At 51.0% G+C, this 22,678-nt stretch overlaps 3 non-coding genes and 3 pseudogenes across 3 annotated transcripts; all 6 read left to right on the forward strand.

Moving 5' to 3' along the window:
* The first annotated feature begins 5,544 nt into the window (after window positions 1-5,544).
* LOC115189024 (uncharacterized) lies at window positions 5,545-5,724 on the forward strand (annotated as a pseudogene).
* Window positions 5,725-6,545: 821 nt separating this feature from the next.
* On the forward strand, window positions 6,546-6,662 carry LOC115189032 (U5 spliceosomal RNA). The gene has a single exon (XR_003876663.1). It is a non-coding gene; the product is annotated as a U5 spliceosomal RNA (small nuclear RNA).
* Window positions 6,663-13,484: 6,822 nt separating this feature from the next.
* LOC115189026 (uncharacterized) lies at window positions 13,485-13,665 on the forward strand (annotated as a pseudogene).
* An 820-nt stretch (window positions 13,666-14,485) lies between these two features.
* LOC115189033 (U5 spliceosomal RNA) lies at window positions 14,486-14,602 on the forward strand. Its single transcript, XR_003876664.1, has one exon. It is a non-coding gene; the product is annotated as a U5 spliceosomal RNA (small nuclear RNA).
* A 2,627-nt stretch (window positions 14,603-17,229) lies between these two features.
* LOC115189027 (uncharacterized) lies at window positions 17,230-17,404 on the forward strand (annotated as a pseudogene).
* An 821-nt stretch (window positions 17,405-18,225) lies between these two features.
* Window positions 18,226-18,342, forward strand: LOC115189035 (U5 spliceosomal RNA). The gene has a single exon (XR_003876666.1). It is a non-coding gene; the product is annotated as a U5 spliceosomal RNA (small nuclear RNA).
* Window positions 18,343-22,678: the final 4,336 nt, after the last annotated feature.

A 22,678-nucleotide genomic window follows, 5' to 3' on the forward strand; every position in this document is an offset into this window, starting at 1 on the left:
TTTCCCTTTTGTGCCCTCCCCCCTGTGGAAAATATAAAACAAAAAATTCCCCTCCTAGTGTCCTTTCCCATTGTCAATAAGATTAGTTTGGTGCTGTGCCAGATAGTTTGTTGTGTGTTCCGTGGTGCTGGTAGGCCCTGTTAGCTTAGTCTACCTGAGCCTGCCAGCTCCCTCGGTTGTCTTTCACTCCTTCCCTTTTTCCCAACACCCTCTCCCTCCCCCCGCCCCCCTTCCTTCCTTTCCCCTCCCCTTTTCCCCTTCCCCCCCCCCCCCCTTTTCACTGGTGTTGGGCTGTAAAGGGAGTGGGCCTCCATCATGTCAGCAGCACAGGTTGGCATGAGGAGGCACCATGCAGTGCGCCTCCTTTTAAAGGAGAAGGGAGGGAAAATAATGGAGTTATCCCGATTGGATTTCTCCAGAAAATTCCTCCAGAAAGAGCTCGGTTTCCACCCCGCGCAGGTAAACTGCATCTTAGCCCTTCCCTATGGGAAGGGCTTCGATGTCAGCTTTGCCAACGCCAGCTTCCTGCGGGAGTTCTGGGGGCAACTCCAGAACTCCCTGAACATCCAGGGGTCCCTCACAGCAATGTTTGAGGTGACCAAGCTGACGGATAATAGCATTAAAACCGTTATTATCCGTATGTATAACGAAACCGTACAGCCGGAGGACGTTGCAGTATGGCTGGGCAGGTACTGCAATGTGAAGGGGCCCTTGGTCCAGGTGAAGGATCCCGATGGGATCTGGACAGGGGCCTGGAGGGTTACTGTCCAGCAGAGGGAGGACCCCGGGGGCTATGGTGGGTTGAAAGCCATCCCATCCACCACAGTCCTCGGAGAGAATAGGGGCCATGTTCACTACCAGGACCAGCCTAAGCTGTGCCGTAAGTGTGGTGAACATGGCCATCTCGCAGAGGCCTGTAAAAAGGTCGTCTGCATGAAGTGCCGGGAGGTGGGCCACCGCTACGAGGAGTGCACGAACGGAAGGTCGTGCAACCTCTGTGGCGAGCGGTCCCACCTCATCCGCGGCTGCCCCTTCTCCTGGGCCAATAAGGTCAGGGCCGAGAGGAGGGAGACGGCGGCCGCGGACCGGGCTTCTGAGCGCCAAGGGGAGGGAACGGCAGTTGCCGAGGAGGTGGTGGTGGAGCCGGTGGTGGTTGAGGAGGTAGTGGTGGAGCCGGTGGTAGTGGAGGGCGCGGAAGGTGCAGTGGTGGAAAAAGTGGGAGGAGAGGACAAAACCCCCTCCCCCCCAATCCCCCTGCCCCAGATTAATGTGACCCCTGAAGGAGAAAGGGCCGAGAAAGACGGCCCCGGAGAGGTCTTGAGTGAGAACTCCCCAAGTGGGTCAGACAGTATGGAGACTGTGTCAGAGAAAGCTGTGGAGACAGCGTCAGGAGATACGGGAGAGGGAGTGGAGATTCTGGAAGAACACCTCCCCCCACGAAAAAGAAATGCTGAGGAGCTCTCCGACCCCGAACAAGGCGATGAAAAAAAGGGCAAATTGGAATGGGAGAGCTCCCAGGGGGAGGAAGAACCCAGAACCTTCCCTCCCAACTCCCCCAACACAATCTCCTTTTTAAGTCCTGTTTTAACCTCCTCTCCCTGCCATCCCCCGTTACCCCGGCGGGAGAGAGAGGAAGCACTAGACAAGTAACCCCCTTTTAACTGTTTAAATGCCTTTTCTTTTAAGCACTGTTTTTACTCACCCCTCTTATGGCTTTTAACATCACCACCATAAATGTGAGAAGCATAAAAACAGAAAGAAGAGCACAGTCGGTTTTATCCTTTTTAGAAAGGTTTAATTCAGATGTGTTTTTATTACAGGAGTGTGGTCTACCCTTTTTATCCTCTTATAGGAAATGGGAGGACAAGTGGCAGCATGGGCCCTCCATTTGGAGTGGCTCAAATTTTAATAAAAACGACGGTGTTGCCATTTTAATCAAGACCCCACAGGTGGTGGTGAGGGGGAGCACGGTGGTGGTAGGTGGGCGTGCTCTTTTAGCCAATTGTACTTTTATGGGGAGAGATTTTAACATGCTAAATGTGTATGGTTTTAATGACAAACATGACCGGTGCGCACTTTTAGAAGACTTGCAGTCCCACCTGCTAGGGAGGGATCCTCTAGTCGTGGGTGGGGATTTTAATTGTGTTTTAAGTAGAGCAGACAGGAGAGGGGCGGGAGAGGATTTTAAGGTAGATAGGTCAAGTGTTTTATTGCAAGGGCTGTGCAGGGATTTTAAACTGACCGACTGTTTTAAAACCCTGCATCCAAGAGAGGAGGGCTTCACCTGGACCAGTGGTGACGGCACCAGAGCCTCTCGCATTGACTATCTGTTTACCCGGGACTGCCCCCCAACTGATGCTAGAATAACCCCTGCCTTTTTCTCAGATCACGTAATGCTGACGTGCACCCTTTCACTAACTTCGGGTGTGACTGTGGGAAGAGGGCCCTGGAAATTGAACTGTTCCCTTTTAGAAGATGATAGAGTAGTTAGTCAGTACAGGGAGCAGTTCAGCCAGTGGCAGACGCTACAGGACTTCTTTGACACACGAGCACAATGGTGGGAAATGGTGAAGGGTAGGACGAGGACTTTCTTTAGAGAAATAGGAAAGAAGAAAAGTAAAGAAAAAGATAGATGCATGGTGGGACTGCAAAAGCGACTGGAAAGGTATTTTAATCTAGGCCAACAGGGCTTTGATTTTAACCACGAAATTAAACTAGTTAAAAAGGAAATGGCACTTTTAGCAGAACAAAAAAGCAAAGGGGTTATTTTAAGAAGCAAGGAAAGGGAACTAGAAGAGGGGGAGAAGTGCACAAGGTACTTTTTTAAGAAGATAGTTAGTAAGGGTAGGATAATGACAGGGTTAAAAGATAAAGATGGGGTTTTAAAAACAGACACAGAAGGAATGGAAAAAGTAGTCGAGGATTTTTATGGGGAACTGTTTGGGGTAAAAGATGTATGCGAGGAAACAATGGGGGACGTTTTAACATACATTGACAAGACCTTACCCAACACAGACGACCTGACAAAAGACTTGACGAGGACAGAAATTGACCAAGGACTGAAGCATTTTAAGAGGGGTAAGTCACCGGGGGAGGATGGCCTCCCCTTGGAGTTTTATCTGACCTTTTGGGATGTTTTAGCCGACGAACTTTTGACTGTTTTTACTGACTTTGAATACCTTGACAGACTACCTGACAGTTTTAGAGTGGGGATCGTGACTCTTTTATATAAGAAAAACGACAGGACAGACCTAAAGAACTGGAGACCGATAACCCTTTTAAATTTTGATTGTAAACTTTTTACCAAGGTTTTAACACTCAGAATGTCTTCTGTTTTAGGGGAGGTGATCCACCCGGATCAAACCTGTGCCATTCCCGGAAGGAAGATCACGGACAGCCTGATACTGATCCGAGATGCCATCTGTTATGCGAGAGACAGAAATATGCGGCTTGTAGTCCTAAATTTAGATTTTGAAAAAGCCTTTGATCGGGTCTCGCACCAGTACCTCTTTAAGGTACTGCAAAAAATGGGTTTCCCGGACAGGTTTTTAGCTTGGGTGGGACTGCTGTACGGCGACATCACCAGCAAAATCCTTGTAAATGGGCATCTGTCAAAGGCAGTGGGAGTACACTGCGGCGTCCGTCAGGGCTGTCCGTTATCTCCTCTTCTGTTTGTGGCCTGTATTGAACCACTGGCACAGGTCTTGAGAAGGGACCAACGGATCAGTGGGGTGGGGATCCCGGGGAGTGGGGGGATGACCGCCAAGTGCGTATTTTACATGGACGACGTCAACATTTTATGCACCGACCTTTTATCCGTCGACAGGACCCTGGACAGGACTGACTGGTACGGACGAGCCTCTGGGGCGAGACTGAACAGAGACAAGACAGAGGCCCAATTTTTCGGACCGTGGGCAGACCCAGACTTGACCAGACTACCACTGACGGTTAAAACGACGGACATAAGGGTACTGGGGGTAAAGTTTGACCAGGAGGGAGGAGGGAGCGGAAATTGGAGTGGGACCCTGGGGACAGTAAGACAGAGACTGGGTTTTTGGGGACTACGACAGCTGACTTTTGAGGGCAAGGTTTTAATCATTAAAGCAGTGATTTTACCTGTGCTTTTATTAATCAGTTCTGTTTTTATCCCCCCTAGGAGAACTCTTTTAGCCCTGGAGCGGATGCTGTTTTACTTCTTGTGGGGGAGCAAGTGGGAGAGGCTGAGGAGGGAGGTGGTCAAGAGGCCCAGGTCCAAGGGGGGGAAAGGCTTGCCTGACCTCTACTTGTTCCTGGGCAGCCGCTACACAGCGTTACACCTCACTCTTGCCACCTCCCTGGCCATCAATAAGACTCAGGCCCTCGCACGGTTCTGGCTGGGATCTTACCTCAGGACTCTGAGGCTGATCCCAGTCGACCTGCGAGCCCCAGTCTCTTTCCTGCTTCCCACACACTACGCCCAGCTCCAGAAGTTTTTAAGACATTTTAAATTGGAAAAAGAAGCAGTCACAGTTTTAACTAAACATCGCTCTCTTCTCTCTCTTGTGCAGGACCGGGAACCAGTGTGTCCAGTGCGCGGGCTTGCTATAGGCGAGCCCACAACGGTTTGGCGTAATGTGGCCCATCCTGCTCTCCTGAATCAGCACCGGGACCTGTCCTGGATGGTCGCCCACGAGATCCTCCCGGTCAGGGCCGTTATGCACTCCCGGGGCATGGCGAGGACATCCGCGTGCCCCCGACCAGGCTGTGGCCAAGAAGAGTCGGTGAGGCACTTGCTCTGGGAGTGCAGAGCCGCTAGGGACCTGTGGAAGGAAGTAGGCCCCCTGATCTCCTCGTGTCTGCCAGCAGGGGAGGACCTAACGCCCCAGCTCGTGCTGTATGGGGTGGGCCGAAGGCCCATTCCATCAAAGGCCTTCACCAAGCTCTGGCCCACCCTCACGTGTCTGAAGGCAGCACTGTGGTCCTCCCGCAACCTGCTGGTAGCGAAACAGGTCGACACCACCCCCCAGGCAGTGGCCATGGTAGCCACAGAGGCCCTGGGGTGGTACAGAAGGAAGGGGGCCTCGACCCCAGGCGAAGGGTCCCCCACAACACCCAAGGTCCCTGCGGCCACGGCCTGACAGCGCTGCGGCGCCTAGGGCGATGCACCTAGGGGAGGCATCTCCTCTGGGCCCCTAAGGACGGGACGATGATTGATTCGGGAGAGCAGGAGGAGGCAAGTTTGATAAGGACTCACCCCGCTCCTGTACAAAGGACCGAAGACAGCCTCTTAGCAAGTGACTTTTTAACATGTTTTTCATGTCTTAAAAATGTTTTACCTTGTTAAATCATTTGTACACATTTTAAATGGCTTTTACAGATTTGATGTTTTCCACAATGAAAAGTACTTTTAATCATGGTTGTTTTTATTGGTTTTAACAACATGTACTTTTTTACAAATTTAAATGAAATCTTCAAATGCTGTGTTTTATGCGTTCATGCCGTTTTTATGTGTATATAATGATGTACAAACATATGTGAGCTGTCCTTAAAGGAATTGTGATAATAAAAACTTTTCCAAAAAAAAAAAAAAAATCTGTTCTTATCAGTTTAATATCTGATACGTCCCCCATCGGGGGACTACATATTAAATGGATTTTTCGAACAGGGAGTCGGAAATGGGGCTTGCTCCGTCCGCTCCACGCATCGACCCGGTATTGCAGTACCTCCGGGAACGGTGCAACACTTTTCTCTCATTGTCAAGGAAAAAGAAATACGCAAAGCTATGTAAAACAGCTAGCAGAAGAAGAGAAGGAATGAAAAAAGAAGAATCATCCAAACTGAAACAAGGGCGAAGCCCCCTTCATGGGGTCCCCCGTTTTCCCGCCATTTTACTTAAAAAAAAAAAAAAAAAAAAAAAAAAAAAAAAAACATTGGCCAGGATTGTGTGTGTGTGTGTGTGTGTGTGTGTCTCTGTGTGTGTGTGTGTGTGTGTGTGTGTGTCTCTGTGTGTGTGTGTGTGTGTGTGTGTGTCTCTGTGTGTGTGTCTCTGTGTGTGTGTGTGTGTCTGTCTGTTTTTGACCCCCCCCAAAAAATTACAATCACTTCACCAGGATTGTCTGTCTGTCTGTCTGTCTGTCTGTCTGTCTGTCTGTCTGTCTGTCTGTCTCTGTTTTTGACCCCCCCAAAAAATACAATCACTTCACCAGGATTGTCTGTCTGTCTGTCTGTCTGTCTGTCTGTCTGTCTGTCTGTCTGTCTGTCTCTGTTTTTGACCCCCCCAAAAAATACAATCACTTCACCAGGATTGTCTGTCTGTCTGTCTGTCTGTCTGTCTGTCTGTCTGTCTGTCTGTCTGTCTCTGTTTTTGACCCCCCCCCAAAAAATACAATCACTTCACCAGGATTGTCTGTCTGTCTGTCTGTCTGTCTGTCTGTCTGTCTGTCTGTCTGTCTTTGAATTTTTACCCACAGCCCTCAAACTTGGAAGAGTGGGTTCGGGAACCACCCGCGGGCACCCGGCCTAGAGTGCACAGTGTGTGTCTCGGGCCCCGACCTCTGACTTCCATACGACTCTGGTTTCTCTTCATTACGCACAAGCCTTTCGCCTTTTACTAAAGACTTCCGTGGAGAGGAACACTTACGAGTTCAACATATTTTTGGAAGGGCTTTGCTTCTGGCAGAGCCCGGTATCTTGTTTCAAGAGAAATTGACAGAGATGACGCCGAGACTTTTTGCTCAGGCGTTTGACTTGAAGCCGGCTGACCGACCGACCGACCGACCGACCGACCGACCGGCGTATTTTTCCACTCAAAGTAGTCGCTCGGGCAATTGAGTTCAAGCCCGACGACGACTGACGTGTTTTCCGGGCTTTGAACAAATAGTCGCACTAGGCTTAAAGAGCTAGTGACTTAAAGACGCATTAGCGACTTGTTAAAAAAAACACCCGCCTGTCACCAGGGAAACGTCGGGTGGGGAGGAGACAACTTTTGCCAAACCGCTGAGGTCTGCCGAGACCCCCGGGGGCCCGGCGGGTGCAGGGGTCAATTTGTGGGTTATCGCTTCTCGGCCTTTTGGCTCAGATCAAGTGTAGTTACCTTGCCAGTGCTGCACTTGATCAGAGAAGCGATCACAGGCCGGAGGGCGCCCGGGAAAATTGTGCTATTTATTTTTGTTAAAATCATCATTTATTGTCATTATTGTTGTTTTTTGTCTCACCTTTGTTTATTCTTTGTCCTGGGTTAGGTGGTGGTCTTGGTGGTGGACTACAGGTGCACCAGCACCTGTAGGGTGAGTTTAAAGGCCCTCTGGTCCTTTTTCTTTAGTTATTACATTTATTTTGTGTTTTCCCCTGCTTGTCCTGTTTTGCATCTCTCCTCCCCCGTGTATCCTATAGTCCCCTCCTTAGCTCCTCCCATTGTCTTCAGTTGTGTGTTGTCTGCTAGCTGGGGTGGCTTTCTGGCTTGTCGGCCTGCTAGCTTTAGCTTAGCCTGGTCTGCAAGCCTCCTGGCCCCTTAGGCGTGGCAGGCATTGTTTGACTGTTTATTCTTTGTTCCCATCCACCTTGTACCCTTAGTTTATCCCCCAAATTTCCTTTTGTTCAGTTTCTTGTTGTTTGTGTTGCCAACTGGGGGACATTTTGCTAGCTAGCCTGCTGCCTGGTTAGCCTAGCCTGGCCGGCTGGTGAGGCCTGCTAGCCTTCTTGTCCCTCATGTTTGGTAGGTGTTGTTTAGTCAGTTTGTCCTTTTGTTGTTTTCATCCCTTCACTTCCCTTTTACTTTATTTAATTTGTTTTGTTAGTCTTACCCCCTAGGTTGTCTTCCCTCTTGGTTTGTGTGCCTTGTTGGTTTTTTGTTTTGAGGCCTCTTGGCTGGTGGGCCTGCCAGCTGGTAGGCCTAGCCTGGCCTGCTGGTGTGGCCTGCTAGCATTCTAGCCTTTAGTTTGTTTGTGTGGTTTATTTTTGTCTTTCCCTTTTGTGCCCTCCCCCCTGTGGAAAATATAAAACAAAAAATTCCCCTCCTAGTGTCCTTTCCCATTGTCAATAAGATTAGTTTGGTGCTGTGCCAGATAGTTTGTTGTGTGTTCCGTGGTGCTGGTAGGCCCTGTTAGCTTAGTCTACCTGAGCCTGCCAGCTCCCTCGGTTGTCTTTCACTCCTTCCCTTTTTCCCAACACCCTCTCCCTCCCCCCGCCCCCCTTCCTTCCTTTCCCCTCCCCTTTTCCCCTTCCCCTCCCCCCCCCTTTTCACTGGTGTTGGGCTGTAAAGGGAGTGGGCCTCCATCATGTCAGCAGCACAGGTTGGCATGAGGAGGCACCATGCAGTGCGCCTCCTTTTAAAGGAGAAGGGAGGGAAAATAATGGAGTTATCCCGATTGGATTTCTCCAGAAAATTCCTCCAGAAAGAGCTCGGTTTCCACCCCGCGCAGGTAAACTGCATCTTAGCCCTTCCCTATGGGAAGGGCTTCGATGTCAGCTTTGCCAACGCCAGCTTCCTGCGGGAGTTCTGGGGGCAACTCCAGAACTCCCTGAACATCCAGGGGTCCCTCACAGCAATGTTTGAGGTGACCAAGCTGACGGATAATAGCATTAAAACCGTTATTATCCGTATGTATAACGAAACCGTACAGCCGGAGGACGTTGCAGTATGGCTGGGCAGGTACTGCAATGTGAAGGGGCCCTTGGTCCAGGTGAAGGATCCCGATGGGATCTGGACAGGGGCCTGGAGGGTTACTGTCCAGCAGAGGGAGGACCCCGGGGGCTATGGTGGGTTGAAAGCCATCCCATCCACCACAGTCCTCGGAGAGAATAGGGGCCATGTTCACTACCAGGACCAGCCTAAGCTGTGCCGTAAGTGTGGTGAACATGGCCATCTCGCAGAGGCCTGTAAAAAGGTCGTCTGCATGAAGTGCCGGGAGGTGGGCCACCGCTACGAGGAGTGCACGAACGGAAGGTCGTGCAACCTCTGTGGCGAGCGGTCCCACCTCATCCGCGGCTGCCCCTTCTCCTGGGCCAATAAGGTCAGGGCCGAGAGGAGGGAGACGGCGGCCGCGGACCGGGCTTCTGAGCGCCAAGGGGAGGGAACGGCAGTTGCCGAGGAGGTGGTGGTGGAGCCGGTGGTGGTTGAGGAGGTAGTGGTGGAGCCGGTGGTAGTGGAGGGCGCGGAAGGTGCAGTGGTGGAAAAAGTGGGAGGAGAGGACAAAACCCCCTCCCCCCCAATCCCCCTGCCCCAGATTAATGTGACCCCTGAAGGAGAAAGGGCCGAGAAAGACGGCCCCGGAGAGGTCTTGAGTGAGAACTCCCCAAGTGGGTCAGACAGTATGGAGACTGTGTCAGAGAAAGCTGTGGAGACAGCGTCAGGAGATACGGGAGAGGGAGTGGAGATTCTGGAAGAACACCTCCCCCCACGAAAAAGAAATGCTGAGGAGCTCTCCGACCCCGAACAAGGCGATGAAAAAAAGGGCAAATTGGAATGGGAGAGCTCCCAGGGGGAGGAAGAACCCAGAACCTTCCCTCCCAACTCCCCCAACACAATCTCCTTTTTAAGTCCTGTTTTAACCTCCTCTCCCTGCCATCCCCCGTTACCCCGGCGGGAGAGAGAGGAAGCACTAGACAAGTAACCCCCTTTTAACTGTTTAAATGCCTTTTCTTTTAAGCACTGTTTTTACTCACCCCTCTTATGGCTTTTAACATCACCACCATAAATGTGAGAAGCATAAAAACAGAAAGAAGAGCACAGTCGGTTTTATCCTTTTTAGAAAGGTTTAATTCAGATGTGTTTTTATTACAGGAGTGTGGTCTACCCTTTTTATCCTCTTATAGGAAATGGGAGGACAAGTGGCAGCATGGGCCCTCCATTTGGAGTGGCTCAAATTTTAATAAAAACGACGGTGTTGCCATTTTAATCAAGACCCCACAGGTGGTGGTGAGGGGGAGCACGGTGGTGGTAGGTGGGCGTGCTCTTTTAGCCAATTGTACTTTTATGGGGAGAGATTTTAACATGCTAAATGTGTATGGTTTTAATGACAAACATGACCGGTGCGCACTTTTAGAAGACTTGCAGTCCCACCTGCTAGGGAGGGATCCTCTAGTCGTGGGTGGGGATTTTAATTGTGTTTTAAGTAGAGCAGACAGGAGAGGGGCGGGAGAGGATTTTAAGGTAGATAGGTCAAGTGTTTTATTGCAAGGGCTGTGCAGGGATTTTAAACTGACCGACTGTTTTAAAACCCTGCATCCAAGAGAGGAGGGCTTCACCTGGACCAGTGGTGACGGCACCAGAGCCTCTCGCATTGACTATCTGTTTACCCGGGACTGCCCCCCAACTGATGCTAGAATAACCCCTGCCTTTTTCTCAGATCACGTAATGCTGACGTGCACCCTTTCACTAACTTCGGGTGTGACTGTGGGAAGAGGGCCCTGGAAATTGAACTGTTCCCTTTTAGAAGATGATAGAGTAGTTAGTCAGTACAGGGAGCAGTTCAGCCAGTGGCAGACGCTACAGGACTTCTTTGACACACGAGCACAATGGTGGGAAATGGTGAAGGGTAGGACGAGGACTTTCTTTAGAGAAATAGGAAAGAAGAAAAGTAAAGAAAAAGATAGATGCATGGTGGGACTGCAAAAGCGACTGGAAAGGTATTTTAATCTAGGCCAACAGGGCTTTGATTTTAACCACGAAATTAAACTAGTTAAAAAGGAAATGGCACTTTTAGCAGAACAAAAAAGCAAAGGGGTTATTTTAAGAAGCAAGGAAAGGGAACTAGAAGAGGGGGAGAAGTGCACAAGGTACTTTTTTAAGAAGATAGTTAGTAAGGGTAGGATAATGACAGGGTTAAAAGATAAAGATGGGGTTTTAAAAACAGACACAGAAGGAATGGAAAAAGTAGTCGAGGATTTTTATGGGGAACTGTTTGGGGTAAAAGATGTATGCGAGGAAACAATGGGGGACGTTTTAACATACATTGACAAGACCTTACCCAACACAGACGACCTGACAAAAGACTTGACGAGGACAGAAATTGACCAAGGACTGAAGCATTTTAAGAGGGGTAAGTCACCGGGGGAGGATGGCCTCCCCTTGGAGTTTTATCTGACCTTTTGGGATGTTTTAGCCGACGAACTTTTGACTGTTTTTACTGACTTTGAATACCTTGACAGACTACCTGACAGTTTTAGAGTGGGGATCGTGACTCTTTTATATAAGAAAAACGACAGGACAGACCTAAAGAACTGGAGACCGATAACCCTTTTAAATTTTGATTGTAAACTTTTTACCAAGGTTTTAACACTCAGAATGTCTTCTGTTTTAGGGGAGGTGATCCACCCGGATCAAACCTGTGCCATTCCCGGAAGGAAGATCACGGACAGCCTGATACTGATCCGAGATGCCATCTGTTATGCGAGAGACAGAAATATGCGGCTTGTAGTCCTAAATTTAGATTTTGAAAAAGCCTTTGATCGGGTCTCGCACCAGTACCTCTTTAAGGTACTGCAAAAAATGGGTTTCCCGGACAGGTTTTTAGCTTGGGTGGGACTGCTGTACGGCGACATCACCAGCAAAATCCTTGTAAATGGGCATCTGTCAAAGGCAGTGGGAGTACACTGCGGCGTCCGTCAGGGCTGTCCGTTATCTCCTCTTCTGTTTGTGGCCTGTATTGAACCACTGGCACAGGTCTTGAGAAGGGACCAACGGATCAGTGGGGTGGGGATCCCGGGGAGTGGGGGGATGACCGCCAAGTGCGTATTTTACATGGACGACGTCAACATTTTATGCACCGACCTTTTATCCGTCGACAGGACCCTGGACAGGACTGACTGGTACGGACGAGCCTCTGGGGCGAGACTGAACAGAGACAAGACAGAGGCCCAATTTTTCGGACCGTGGGCAGACCCAGACTTGACCAGACTACCACTGACGGTTAAAACGACGGACATAAGGGTACTGGGGGTAAAGTTTGACCAGGAGGGAGGAGGGAGCGGAAATTGGAGTGGGACCCTGGGGACAGTAAGACAGAGACTGGGTTTTTGGGGACTACGACAGCTGACTTTTGAGGGCAAGGTTTTAATCATTAAAGCAGTGATTTTACCTGTGCTTTTATTAATCAGTTCTGTTTTTATCCCCCCTAGGAGAACTCTTTTAGCCCTGGAGCGGATGCTGTTTTACTTCTTGTGGGGGAGCAAGTGGGAGAGGCTGAGGAGGGAGGTGGTCAAGAGGCCCAGGTCCAAGGGGGGGAAAGGCTTGCCTGACCTCTACTTGTTCCTGGGCAGCCGCTACACAGCGTTACACCTCACTCTTGCCACCTCCCTGGCCATCAATAAGACTCAGGCCCTCGCACGGTTCTGGCTGGGATCTTACCTCAGGACTCTGAGGCTGATCCCAGTCGACCTGCGAGCCCCAGTCTCTTTCCTGCTTCCCACACACTACGCCCAGCTCCAGAAGTTTTTAAGACATTTTAAATTGGAAAAAGAAGCAGTCACAGTTTTAACTAAACATCGCTCTCTTCTCTCTCTTGTGCAGGACCGGGAACCAGTGTGTCCAGTGCGCGGGCTTGCTATAGGCGAGCCCACAACGGTTTGGCGTAATGTGGCCCATCCTGCTCTCCTGAATCAGCACCGGGACCTGTCCTGGATGGTCGCCCACGAGATCCTCCCGGTCAGGGCCGTTATGCACTCCCGGGGCATGGCGAGGACATCCGCGTGCCCCCGACCAGGCTGTGGCCAAGAAGAGTCGGTGAGGCACTTGCTCTGGGAGTGCAGAGCCGCTAGGGACCTGTGGAAGGAAGTAGGCCCCCTGATCTCCTCGTGTCTGCCAGCAGGGGAGGACCTAACGCCCCAGCTCGTGCTGTATGGGGTGGGCCGAAGGCCCATTCCATCAAAGGCCTTCACCAAGCTCTGGCCCACCCTCACGTGTCTGAAGGCAGCACTGTGGTCCTCCCGCAACCTGCTGGTAGCGAAACAGGTCGACACCACCCCCCAGGCAGTGGCCATGGTAGCCACAGAGGCCCTGGGGTGGTACAGAAGGAAGGGGGCCTCGACCCCAGGCGAAGGGTCCCCCACAACACCCAAGGTCCCTGCGGCCACGGCCTGACAGCGCTGCGGCGCCTAGGGCGATGCACCTAGGGGAGGCATCTCCTCTGGGCCCCTAAGGACGGGACGATGATTGATTCGGGAGAGCAGGAGGAGGCAAGTTTGATAAGGACTCACCCCGCTCCTGTACAAAGGACCGAAGACAGCCTCTTAGCAAGTGACTTTTTAACATGTTTTTCATGTCTTAAAAATGTTTTACCTTGTTAAATCATTTGTACACATTTTAAATGGCTTTTACAGATTTGATGTTTTCCACAATGAAAAGTACTTTTAATCATGGTTGTTTTTATTGGTTTTAACAACATGTACTTTTTTACAAATTTAAATGAAATCTTCAAATGCTGTGTTTTATGCGTTCATGCCGTTTTTATGTGTATATAATGATGTACAAACATATGTGAGCTGTCCTTAAAGGAATTGTGATAATAAAAACTTTTCCAAAAAAAAAAAAAAAAATCTGTTCTTATCAGTTTAATATCTGATACGTCCCCCATCGGGGGACTACATATTAAATGGATTTTTCGAACAGGGAGTCGGAAATGGGGCTTGCTCCGTCCGCTCCACGCATCGACCCGGTATTGCAGTACCTCCGGGAACGGTGCAACACTTTCTCTCATTGTCAAGGAAAAAGAAATACGCAAAGCTATGTAAAACAGCTAGCAGAAGAAGAGAAGGAATGAAAAAAGAAGAATCATCCAAACTGAAACAAGGGCGAAGCCCCCTTCATGGGGTCCCCCAGTTTTCCCGCCATTTTACTTAAAAAAAAAAAAAAAAAAAAAAAAAAAAAAAAAACATTGGCCAGGATTGTGTGTGTGTGTGTGTGTGTGTGTGTCTCTGTGTGTGTGTGTGTGTGTGTGTGTGTGTCTCTGTGTGTGTGTGTGTGTGTGTGTGTGTCTCTGTGTGTGTGTCTCTGTGTGTGTGTGTGTGTCTGTCTGTTTTTGACCCCCCCCAAAAAATTACAATCACTTCACCAGGATTGTCTGTCTGTCTGTCTGTCTGTCTGTCTGTCTGTCTGTCTGTCTGTCTGTCTCTGTTTTTGACCCCCCCAAAAAATACAATCACTTCACCAGGATTGTCTGTCTGTCTGTCTGTCTGTCTGTCTGTCTGTCTGTCTGTCTGTCTGTCTCTGTTTTTGACCCCCCCAAAAAATACAATCACTTCACCAGGATTGTCTGTCTGTCTGTCTGTCTGTCTGTCTGTCTGTCTGTCTGTCTGTCTGTCTCTGTTTTTGACCCCCCCCCAAAAAATACAATCACTTCACCAGGATTGTCTGTCTGTCTGTCTGTCTGTCTGTCTGTCTGTCTGTCTGTCTGTCTTTGAATTTTACCCACAGCCCTCAAACTTGGAAGAGTGGGTTCGGGAACCACCCGCGGGCACCCGGCCTAGAGTGCACAGTGTGTGTCTCGGGCCCCGACCTCTGACTTCCATACGACTCTGGTTTCTCTTCATTACGCACAAGCCTTTCGCCTTTTACTAAAGACTTCCGTGGAGAGGAACACTTACGAGTTCAACATATTTTTGGAAGGGCTTTGCTTCTGGCAGAGCCCGGTATCTTGTTTCAAGAGAAATTGACAGAGATGACGCCGAGACTTTTTGCTCAGGCGTTTGACTTGAAGCCGGCTGACCGACCGACCGACCGACCGACCGACCGACCGGCGTATTTTTCCACTCAAAGTAGTCGCTCGGGCAATTGAGTTCAAGCCCGACGACGACTGACGTGTTTTCCGGGCTTTGAACAAATAGTCGCACTAGGCTTAAAGAGCTAGTGACTTAAAGACGCATTAGCGACTTGTTAAAAAAAACACCCGCCTGTCACCAGGGAAACGTCGGGTGGGGAGGAGACAACTTTTGCCAAACCGCTGAGGTCTGCCGAGACCCCCGGGGGCCCGGCGGGTGCAGGGGTCAATTTGTGGGTTATCGCTTCTCGGCCTTTTGGCTCAGATCAAGCTTGGTACCGAGGTGCCCCAGAGCCCGCTGAGCCAAAAGGTCGAAGGAAGGCAGGAGGGAGGAAAAGGTTGGAGTGTGGGAAACGGGGTTTTCCCTTTTTTTCCGGTATAAAAGAATTTTTTTTCTAGAGGCTTCTTTTCAAGAGAGCTTTTTTCGAGGAGGTGGAAACCTTTTTTCTTGGTTTAAAAATGGCTCGACATGCTCCCAACAAGACGCCTGGAATCGGGATAGCGAACACAGTGAGGTTCGCCTGGAGGAACAAGGAGATGGAACCGTTTGGGAGGGAGACCTTTGGGAGAACAATATTGATCGGGATCCTAAAGTTGCAGGTGGGGGAAGTGTTGTGCCTCCAGGCGAACCCACTGGAGGTGGCTTTTGACGTGACCCTCCACAAAGAAGACAAGTACGAGGAGGTAATGAGGAGGGCGAGAGAAGTGGGAAAGGATGGACCGATGCGCTATTACGAGGTGACCAGCCTGGGAAAAACCAATTTCCGGGTGGTCACGGTTAATATGTATAACCCTCATGTGAAGGACGATGAGGTGAGGACTTTCCTTGGGCGTTACATGGACAATGTCTCAACGGCGAGGCTCCTCAGGGACTCCCTGGGCTTCTGGGATGGGAAGAGAGGATTCCAGGCGTTGCTCAGGGAGGACCCTGGGGGGTTGGGAGGCTACCTCCATCCGCCGGCGATGTTCTCCCTGGGGGCTGACAGGGGGACGTTGTATTATGCACGTCAGCCCCCGTTCTGCAGGCGTTGTATGGCCTATGGTCATATCCTCGCCTCGTGTAGCACAAAGAAGTGTAGGTATTGTGGATCTACGGAGCACGAGGCGAGGGACTGTGATGCGCCGAAGGCATGTCACGGGTGTGGCATGCTGACGCACCTGTGGCGTGAATGCCCGGCGCGTCAGAGGTCATACGCGTCTGCAGCTGGGGGGGGGAGCGAGAGCCGGGGATGGGGGAAGAAGAGGAGGGGACAAAGAAGCAAGAACAGGCACAGAGGAAAGGGACACACGGCGGGAGAAGGAGGAAAGAGAGATAGCAGGAGCAGAAGAGGAAAAGGAAGAAATTGACATAGTGGAACCGGAAGGGAAGGAGGCTGAAAGAGAGGAGGAGCAGGAGGCTGAAGGAGAGAAGGAGCAGGAGGAGGAAGGAGATAAGAGAGTGGAGGGGTCGGAGAAGAAGGTGGTGGAGAAGGAGACGGAGAAGGAAACAGAGAGGGAGGAGATAGAGAAGATGGCGGTGGAGAAGGAGACGGAGAAGGAAACAGAGAGGGAGGAGATAGAGAAGACGGTGGTGGAGAAGAAAGAGACAGAAAGGAAGGAGACAGGGAAGAAGGTGGTAGAGACAGAAAGGAAGGAGACAGGGAAGAAGGGGGTGGAGAAGAAAGAGACAGAAAGGAAGGAGACAGGGAAGAAGGTGGTGGAGAAGAAAGCGACAGAAAGGGAGGAGACAGAGAAGGCAGAGGTGGCGGGACCAGTAGGAGAAGGAGTGAAGGAGTGGGGGGATAGTAAAGAGGTGAGATCACGGGTGGAGGAACTTAGGAAGATGGTGGGGGGGCTGACGGACACTGTGAAGGAAGCGAGGGGTGGGCTGGCGGATAATATGACCGAAGCGAGGGGGGGGCTGTCGGACGCGGATAGGGATGTTCCCTGGCTGCGCCCTCCACCGATAAAGAGACCTAAGAAGTGGGAGCGTAAGGACAGCAGGAGGAGGAAGGATGGTAGGGGGGGGGCAGGGCAGGGGGGAGAGGAAGCGGGGCCCTCGTGGGCTCCCTCTCCTTCGTGCTCTTTTACACCCCTGGCTGAGCTGGACCTTCCAGGCATTGCCCAGAGCTGGGGGATGGAGGAAGGGGTTAACTTTTTGTTTGAGGGCATGGGGTGCTCGGGCCAGAGTCAGAAGGAGGGTGGAGTGGTGGACTTGAGTGGGGTGCACAAGGCACAGAGTGTGGGTGTGCAGGGAATTGGTGTTGTTTCTAGGGGAGAAGGGATGGTGGCCGACGGAGGAGCGTCAGGAGTGGAGGAGGCGTCCCCGTCGGTCGGGAGTATAGGGTAAGTTTTGTTGGGTATTTAATGTGGGTATGTGTTTTGGTTTGTAAGTGGGAAGGGGAGGGAAGACGAGTCTTTGTATTGGGGTTTAATGTTTGTGTTGAAGTTAAAAAATGCCTAGTTATGATTTTGGATTGATATATGGTTTTGTAATGAAAGGCATGGAACGTAATAAATATATTTTGTAAAAAAAAAAATCTGTTCTTATCAGTTTAATATCTGATACGTCCCCCATCGGGGGACTACATATTAAATGGATTTTTCGAACAGGGAGTCGGAAATGGGGCTTGCTCCGTCCGCTCCACGCATCGACCCGGTATTGCAGTACCTCCGGGAACGGTGCAACACTTTTCTCTCATTGTCAAGGAAAAAGAAATACGCAAAGCTATGTAAAACAGCTAGCAGAAGAAGAGAAGGAATGAAAAAAGAAGAATCATCCAAACTGAAACAAGGGCGAAGCCCCCTTCATGGGGTCCCCCGTTTTCCCGCCATTTTACTTAAAAAAAAAAAAAAAAAAAAAAAAAAAAAAAAAACATTGGCCAGGATTGTGTGTGTGTGTGTGTGTGTGTGTGTCTCTGTGTGTGTGTGTGTGTGTGTGTGTGTGTCTCTGTGTGTGTGTGTGTGTGTGTGTGTGTCTCTGTGTGTGTGTCTCTGTGTGTGTGTGTGTGTCTGTCTGTTTTTGACCCCCCCCAAAAAATTACAATCACTTCACCAGGATTGTCTGTCTGTCTGTCTGTCTGTCTGTCTGTCTGTCTGTCTGTCTGTCTGTCTCTGTTTTTGACCCCCCCAAAAAATACAATCACTTCACCAGGATTGTCTGTCTGTCTGTCTGTCTGTCTGTCTGTCTGTCTGTCTGTCTGTCTGTCTCTGTTTTTGACCCCCCCAAAAAATACAATCACTTCACCAGGATTGTCTGTCTGTCTGTCTGTCTGTCTGTCTGTCTGTCTGTCTGTCTGTCTGTCTCTGTTTTTGACCCCCCCCCAAAAAATACAATCACTTCACCAGGATTGTCTGTCTGTCTGTCTGTCTGTCTGTCTGTCTGTCTGTCTGTCTGTCTTTGAATTTTTACCCACAGCCCTCAAACTTGGAAGAGTGGGTTCGGGAACCACCCGCGGGCACCCGGCCTAGAGTGCACAGTGTGTGTCTCGGGCCCCGACCTCTGACTTCCATACGACTCTGGTTTCTCTTCATTACGCACAAGCCTTTCGCCTTTTACTAAAGACTTCCGTGGAGAGGAACACTTACGAGTTCAACATATTTTTGGAAGGGCTTTGCTTCTGGCAGAGCCCGGTATCTTGTTTCAAGAGAAATTGACAGAGATGACGCCGAGACTTTTTGCTCAGGCGTTTGACTTGAAGCCGGCTGACCGACCGACCGACCGACCGACCGACCGACCGACCGGCGTATTTTTCCACTCAAAGTAGTCGCTCGGGCAATTGAGTTCAAGCCCGACGACGACTGACGTGTTTTCCGGGCTTTGAACAAATAGTCGCACTAGGCTTAAAGAGCTAGTGACTTAAAGACGCATTAGCGACTTGTTAAAAAAAACACCCGCCTGTCACCAGGGAAACGTCGGGTGGGGAGGAGACAACTTTTGCCAAACCGCTGAGGTCTGCCGAGACCCCCGGGGGCCCGGCGGGTGCAGGGGTCAATTTGTGGGTTATCGCTTCTCGGCCTTCTGGCTAAGATCAAGCTCGGTACTGCGGTGCCTCAGAGCTCGCTTAGCTGGAAGCCGAAGGTCGGAGAGCGGTAAAAGTTTTGGTAAGTAAAAACATTTTTTTTTCCTTTACAATAATACTTTTTTGACTTTGGATTTGTTGAGGAGAAGCCTTTTGTGTTCGAGGGAGCGTGCCATTTTCCAGGTGGAAATGCCACCGATTTCAAACACAAAGATGCCTGGGATTGGATTGGCAAACACGGTACGTTTTGCCTGGAGGAATAAGGAGTTGGAGCCGTTCGGGAGGGAAACCTTCGGCAGAACCATTTTAATCGGGATCCTGAAAATGGAGGTCAAGGATGTTTTGTGCCTCCAGGGGAATCCGATGGAGGTGGCTTTTGACGTGACTTTTCACAAAGAAGAGAAGCATGATGAGGTGATGAAGAGGACGAGAGAGATGGGGAAAGATAGGCCTATGTGCCATTATGAAGTGACCAGCCTGGGGAAAAATAGCTTCAGGCTGGTCACAGTAAATATGTACAATCCTCATGTAAAGGATGAAGATGTAAGAGCCTTTTTGGGGAGGTACATGAACAATGTCTCCTCGGCAAGGCTCATCAGGGACTCCCTGGGCTTCTGGAACGGGAGGAGAGGGTTCCAGGCTTTGCTCAGGGAGGACCCAAAGGGTTTGGACGGCTACCTCCATCCTCCGGCAATGTTCTCCCTGGGGGCTGACAGGGGGACGTTATACTATGCCCGTCAGCCTCCATTCTGCAGGCGCTGTATGACCTATGGTCATATCTTGGCCTCGTGTAGCACAAAGAAGTGCAGATTCTGTGGATCGGGTGGGCACGAGGCCAAGGACTGTGACGAGCCGAAGGCTTGCCACGGGTGTGGATCATCAGCGCACCTGTGGCGTGATTGCCCGGCTCGTCGGCGGTCATACGCGTCTGCGGCAGGAGGGGGAGCAGGAGCGGGGGATGGGGGAAGAAGAGGAGGGGAAGAAGAACAAGGGAAGGACGGGAACAAAGGCCCAGATGAGACGGCCAAACAGAAGGAGGAGAAGAAAGAGGTGCCAGCAGGAGACATGGGGGACAAAGAAGGGAAGGAAGTAGAAGGACCGGAAGGAGAAGAAGGAAAAAAGGTGGAAGAAAGAAAAGAAGTGGAGGAGCAAGAGAGTGCAACAGTGGAGGGGGGGGTGCCAGGGGCAGGGACTGTGGACGGGGAGGAGGGGGGAGAGGGGGTTGGGGAGTGGGGGGACAGCGTGTCGAGTGCCCTCGTTGAGGAGATGCGGGGAATGGTGGAGGAGATAGCGGGGAGGGGGGGTGATGTCTCCCCGCTACCTCTAACACCGAAGAAAAAAGGGAAGAAGAGGGTGTCCTTGACAGGGGGGGAGAGGGAGGAGGTGGCCAAGCGTGGGATGGGGGAGGGAAGGACGCCTTTGTCCTCACTGGCATCCTCAGTCCCTCAACATTTGGTGGAGGGTGACTCCCAGGACGTGGCTCAGAGCTGGCTGTCTGGGGGGGGAACTCAACTCCTGTTTGGGGAGATTGGGTCCCCTACTCTCAGCCCAGCAGCCTACAGAGAGGGAGGGAGAGAGGAGGTTGGTGGAGAACCCAGGGTGCAGGACACTCCGAGGCCAAACACCATACCTGCATCCTGGGTTGGAGAGATGGAGGACGGGGGGACGTCAGGAGAGAAGACGTCCCCGCCGGATGAGATGGAGCAGGGGAGCATCGGGTGAGTCTCCTGTTTTTTGTTACAGTGTGTTTTTCATTTGTTAAAGTAAGGGTTGTGATTTAATTTATAAATGATACTTTCTGTTAATTTTTTTAGTTTAAATGTAAGGGGTATGAGGGACTTTGTTAAGAGGAGGGTGGTCTTTAGTTTTTTAGAGGGGGTGGGTTTTGATGTTTGTTTTTTACAGGAGGTTCACCTGAGGGATGGAGGGGATGTCGTCAGATTTAGTAGGGAGTGGGATAAGGGGGAGTCAGTGTGGGGTATAGGTGGGGTGCATTCAACGGGGGTGGGGATTTTGTTTGGAAATAGGGAGGTGAAGGTGGAGGGATCTTTTGTCGTGATGCAAGGGAGGGTTATGGGGGTGGATGTCACTTTAAGGGATAGTAGGTATAGGTTAGTGGTGGTGTATGGGCCACAGGTGGCGGCAGACAGGAGGGAGATGGTGGACTGTCTGTCGCCCCTGTGTGTTACAAATAGGCACTTAGTGATAGGGGGGGACTTTAATATAGATTTAGGGGTAGGGGGGGATAGTAGTGCAGGCTCCATCACCGGGCTAATGGCTTGCCATGGTCTGGTTGATGGAGGCCTGCACACTACTCCGGCAATGGCTGGTCCCACATGGCGTAACTCCAGGGGGGTTGCGCGGAGGCTCGACTACATTTTTCTTTCCAGGTCTTTGGGTCGGTTGTCTGGGCGGCTGTTGCCTGTGTCCTTTTCAGACCACGACGGGGTGCTCCTGCAGGTGGGGTCGCCAGTCTGCCTCTTCGGTAGGGGGTACTGGAAATTAGATCGGGATGTGCTGGAGGAGCAAGCTTTCGTCGACGCCTTTATTGGTTTCTTTCGGAGGATTGAAGGCCTCCGGTTCATGTGCGAGGGGGTGTTAGAGTGGTGGGATTTAGTTAAGGTAAGGAGTAGGGCTTTTATAATAGGATATTGCAGGAGGAAAAAAAGGGAGGAAAGGAGGGAGGTGGATCGTATCCAAAGGTTGATTGAACTCGAGTACGAGGCAGGCAACCTCGGCGGGTTGATGGACTGGGAGAGATCCACAGCCCTGAAGGCGCAGCTCAGGGAGCTGCAGGAGCGGAAGGCTCGAGCTTTCCTGGAGCGTGCGCATAATGGCTTTTTAGAACACAATGAGACTTGTTCCGCTATGTTCTTTAAGTCAGTTAGGGGCAGGCAGAGTAGGAAGATAATGCATGGGGTTAGGGAAGAAAATGGCAGTATAGTTAGAAAGCCGGAGGAGATGGTCAGGGTGACAACTGATCATTTCCGAGGTTTATTTAAGGAGAGGGAAATAGATGTAGAGCAGGGAAATGTGTTTTTAGAACACTTGTCCCGGCGATTGCCAGAGGACATTAGAGATGTGATGGAGGCTCAGATCTCCCTCGAGGAGGTTGAGAGTGCTCTCAGGAGGATGGGAAAAGGGAAGGTGCCTGGGATGGATGGGCTGCCGGCCGAGTTTTACCTCAAGTTTTGGGGTATACTTGGACCAGTGGTCCTCGAAGTCTTGAAGGCCATCCTTGAGACGGGGGTCCCGGGGGGATCAATGGCTGTCGGTGTGCTGTCACTTCTGTATAAGAAGGGGGAAGCAACTGACCTTGGCAACTGGCGGCCGTTGACTATGCTGTGTGTAGACTATAAGCTCTTAGCAAAGGTCTTAGCAGATCGGTTGCGCACAGCCCTTCCCTACGTCGTCCACGAGGATCAGACGTGTGGGGTAGAGGGACGCTCTATTAGGTGGAACCTACAGTTGATCAGGGACTCCATTGCTTGGGTAGAAGATAGGGGGCTGCCTTTAATGGTAGCAGCGCTAGATCAGGCGAAAGCCTTTGATCGCGTGAATAGATCCTTTCTATTCAGGGTGTTAGGTAGATTAGGATTTGGGGAGAAGTTTATAGATTGGATCCGTACTTTATATGTCGGGGCGGGGTGCCGGGTTAGCGTTAACAGTCACTTAGGTGACGTTTTTGACCTCTCGTCTGGGGTCAGGCAGGGATGCCCGCTCTCGGCTCTCCTCTTCGTTCTGTACATGGAGCCTCTGGGGGCTGCCATTAGGGCAGACACAGGGGTGGAGGGATTGCTGATACCTGGAAGTGGCGGTCTCCGTGTCAAGTTGACACAGTACGCCGACGACACCTCCTTGCTGCTTTGCAAGGACTCGTGCCTGACAAGGTCCCTTGCCATCATTGGGGACTTCACCCGAGCGTCGGGAGCGGTTCTTAACCAC

Source organism: Salmo trutta, unplaced genomic scaffold (assembly GCF_901001165.1).
Source record: "Salmo trutta unplaced genomic scaffold, fSalTru1.1, whole genome shotgun sequence".
Lineage (NCBI taxonomy): Eukaryota > Metazoa > Chordata > Actinopteri > Salmoniformes > Salmonidae > Salmo > Salmo trutta.